This window comes from Galeopterus variegatus, unplaced genomic scaffold (genome assembly GCF_000696425.1).
Source record: "Galeopterus variegatus unplaced genomic scaffold, G_variegatus-3.0.2 Scaffold2003, whole genome shotgun sequence".
Classification (NCBI taxonomy): domain Eukaryota; kingdom Metazoa; phylum Chordata; class Mammalia; order Dermoptera; family Cynocephalidae; genus Galeopterus; species Galeopterus variegatus.
In genome coordinates, this window is record NW_007728114.1 from 3391 (window position 1) to 7833 (window position 4443).

Below are 4443 nucleotides of genomic sequence, written 5' to 3' on the forward strand. Positions count from 1 at the left end.
TAATAGTTCAAGTATTTTCTCCACTGAAAATTAATTTTCTATGTCCCATTGACATAAATCCTCCACTTAAAAATTAGATAAAAAATTATATGTTAGTTTCTGTGTTGAGATGTTATTCAGTGATATCTGTTGAGACACATTTGTAACTAAACAAAGAAAACACTCTTCTTCAGGGGTTATTGTCAGGGGTATTGTAAGAAAAGTAGAAAGATTTAGACAGGATGTCTCATCTCACATCTGTTACAAATGGGGAAGATTCAGCACATTCACTAGAAACAGTTATAAAAGTAGTGTAACTGTGAATGTGTGTCCATTTACTGATTCAGCATGATTGTTGTAATTATGTAATGCTTGGCTTGTGGCTGCTATTGTGTACTAAAAGTATAAAGGTAACTAGTCTGAACTGCTGGACAGCAGAGCCTGGAAGGCTGGCAGAGCATGAAAGGTGGGCAGAGCACAGTGGAGAATGGCATAGCTCATGTCTGAGGATAAAACATGTTTGTGAAACTCACTTCTAAAGAATAAAGTATGTCTACCTTGCATAACGCTGTGAGAATCTTCTTTCAATTACCTGACTCACGATCTGCACTGGAAGAGACAGAAGGATCTGAGATCCAGCCCGACACCTGCTCTCCATTTTCTAGATACATGCCTAGGAGTAGAATCAGTATATCAAAAGGTAATTCTGCGTTTAACTTTTTTTAGAATCTGCCAAACTGTTTTCCATCGTGACTGCACCATTTTACATTCCCACTAGCAATGCATGAGGAATCCAATTTCTCCACATCCTCACCAACACTTGTATGTTTCATTTTTCTATTACAGCCGTCCTAGAGGGTGTGAAGTGATATTATTGTGATGAAATGTCACTTCACACCTTCTATGATTCCTAGAATCAAAAAATCAGATACTGACTAGTGTTGGCAAGCATGTAGAGAACCCACCTACAGCTCGGGTAGGAACAAAAAATGTTTCAGACTTTGGAAAACACACTGACAGTTTGTAAAATAATTAAAAATAGAGTTTTCATATGACTCAGCTATTCCATTTTTAGGTATATAACCAAGAGAAATAAAAAGTAAGTCCACACAAAATCATGTACAAGCTTTTTTCAAGCAACTTATTTCATAACAATGAAATGATGGAAACAATCCAAATGTCTGTCAAAAGATGAATGGATAAACAAAGCATGCTATATCCAAACAATGGCTCAACCTTGAAAACATTATGCAAAATGAATGAAGCCAGTCAGAAAGGCCATATATTGTGTCATTCCATTTTTAAAAAAAGTATGCACAAGTGAAAAATCTGTAAAGATAGCCTTGTTTAAGGCTCTGGGGGATGGTCTGAGGAGGGAGTGATAGCAAAAGGGTAGGGGTTTTCTTTTTAAGGTGATGAAAATATTCTAATTTGATGATTGTAACATATGCAGATATGAGTAAATATACTAAAATCGGTGGAATTATGCACTTTAAATAGATAAGTTTTACGATGTGTGAAATTTATCTCACTAAAGATGCTTAAAAATATAAGGGGAAAAAAATCTTAGTGCTTGCTAGACTGAGTTGCAGGCATCCCTACTCAGACATGGACCTGCACCTTGTGCTTAGTATCTCTCCATCCAAAGGGAAGGGTAGTGAGAGAGAGAGAGAGAGAGAGAGAGAGAGAGAGAGAGAGAGAGAGAGAGAGAGAGAGAGAGAGAGTCTGTGTGTGTCCCCCATGCAGCAGCTGAGCAGAGCATAGAAGGCAGTTCTCTGAGACAAATCAAAAGTTTTCAGCTTCACTTTATTCTAAAACAAAGCCTCTGCTGTGGGTTCACAGGTTTATCAGAGCTATCTGTAGATGTATTTGCCTTTCTCTGGTTAATGTCTCACCAAGTAGGGAGTACTGGTGGCTCAGAGACCCCATCCCTCTGCTGTTCACTAAGAACAATTGTTGCCATGGCTACATTGTTACATAAAAGGCAGTCATCAGTTAAATTGCCTCAGTAGGCCCTGACCCACCAGAAAGGAGACAGGATTCATGGCTTGAGGAGGGGCATTTGGGTGGATTGGGAGCAGCCTTCTAGCTCTGCCTGGGTGACAACCTGAGAACTTTGGAATCCCAAAGGTGCCTGTTTTCTCAATGAGCGGCCCAGATTTCTTTATTCCAGTGAAGTACAGAAGAGCACGATACAGACATGTTTGATCCACATGTATTAGATGATCCAGCTGTGATTTTAGACAACGGTTCTGGAGTCTGCAAAGCAGGCCTGTCTGGAGAGATTGGACCCCGTCATGTTATCAACACTATCATGGTTCATACTAAATTAAACATGCCATCATCAAGAGCCAATCCAAACAAGTACTTTGTGTGTGGAAAAGCTTTGCACAGCTATGAGGCCTTTTATTTGCAGTACCCCATTAAGCATGGACTGATAATACATTACGATGACATGGAGAAACTATGGGGGCATAATTTTGAGTGGGAGCTGGGGGTAAAACCCCATCAACAGCCTGTACTTGTGACTGAGCCCTCCTTGAATCTACTGGCGATTCAGGAAAAGACTGCAGAAATGATGTTTGAGAACTTCAACGTGCCCGCTGTTTACCTGTCCAACCATGCAGTGGTAGCACTCTATGCCTCTGCTTGTGTCACAGGCCTGGTGGTGAACAGTGGGGATGGGGTCACTTGCACTGTCCCCATCTTTGAGAGTTACTGCCTGCCTCATGCAGTCACCAAGCTCCATGTGGCAGGTAGGGACATCACAGAGCACCTCACCCAGCTCCTCTTTGTTAAAGGATGTATCTTCCCTGGCACACTCAACAAGGCCTTGGTGGAAGACTTCAAAAAGAATCTGTGCTATGTTGCCTTGGAGCCAGAAAAAGAGCTATGCAAGAGGCCTGTGGAGATCCTGAGGGAATACAAATTGCCAGATGGGAATGTCATAAAAATTGGGGAAAAGCCATACCAGGTGCCTGAGGGTCTTTTTCTGCCTGACCAGCCGGGCATCCACAACCTGGGTCTCTCAAAAATGGTCTTTAGTAGCACCATGAAGTGTGACACGGACATCCAGAAGAACCTTTTTGCATAGATTATGCTGTCTGGGGGCACCACTCTCTTCACTGGGCTGGAGGAAAGGTTCATGAAAGAAGTGGAACAGCTGGCTTTCAAAGGTGAAAGGGCGCACGAACCCGAGCTGATAAGATGACAGGAACTGAGCTGACAGTTCGCCAGAGAAGTGCCACTTTATTCAAGGACTGTGCGTATATTTATAGGGAGCTGCATTCCAGGTTTTGATAGGGGGTGGACGGGGTGGTAGCTGATTGGACGGGGCTGGGCAGGAAGTGAGCCTTGACTTGTGACTGGCTGAGGTTTGGAGCAGGTGGGCTTGGGTTTTCACGCCAGCAGGCTTGTTTACTGTTTAGAAGAACCCGGAAGGGCGCCATATTGCTAGGGAATGCTTTTCCCCTCCCCCTCTGCTTGAGTGCCCACAGTATCCTTACATTCCTCCCTTTTTTCTCTGTTGTGGGAATGGGTCGTCGTAATCTTTGAGCTACTTCCTGCTGGATGGGGGCATAGTAGGGGTAGAGGAATTGGGAGGAGATTGGGGATTTTGTAACAGGACCCCAAAGAGGGTAGAGAATAAGATAATTTTGAAGGGGGAGAACTCTACAAAGGTTTCCTGAAGCCACAGGTCAGTGATTTGTTGAGTCCAGTGTGTAGGAGGCTGTAGGAGAGAGCATCCAGGCGTCCATGGTCAAAGCTTCCAAGAACAGGGACCATTGACTAGGCAGGTCCATTTTAATAGCGGGTTAGCTGATCTGGTGAAGGGCGGGTAGGATCCTTGTTGGCCAGGAGCTGGTAAGAAAACCTGGTTAAAAGTTTGGTTAGAGATTCTTTCAAGTTGAGTTTGAATGAGTTTTATAATGCAGGGCAGAAAAGACAGGCTATAAATATAACAGCGAGGGGTCCTAATATTGGCCATATCCAGGTGAGAAGTGAGCCTTGGAAAAGAAGAGGTGAAAGGATCAGGGCGGTTGGCTCTGAGGTCTGAGGCTAAGTTAGTGAGTTTGACAATATTGGTTTCTACTAGTCCTGATTCATTGATATAATAGCAACATTCTTCCCGGAGGAAGATGTAAGTGCCGCTCTTTTCTGCCATGAGGAGGTCTAGTGCTCAGCGGTTTTGTAAGGTAACTTTAGCTAGGGAGGTAATTTGTCTTTGTAAGGCAGATAGAGATTCAGCTGTGGAGGTGAGGGTCTTTTGTAGGTTGTTATTAACGTCTTTTACCGCCCATAGAGTATGTCCCAAAGCCCCGCCCAACAGGCCAGTTGCAACAATTGATGTTGTTAAGGACATTTCCACTAGGACCGGGAGAAAGGCAGCTCGACACTGTCTTGGGGGTGGATGATCCCAGAAAACAGTGATAGGACACTAGAGTGTGGTTGGGGGTGTTATTG

The 4443-nt window shown here is 43.6% G+C and overlaps 1 pseudogene; it reads left to right on the plus strand.

Moving 5' to 3' along the window:
- Window positions 1–2179: 2179 nt before the first annotated feature.
- LOC103596406 overlaps window positions 2180–4443 on the plus strand; it is an 8568-nt pseudogene continuing 6304 nt past the window's right edge.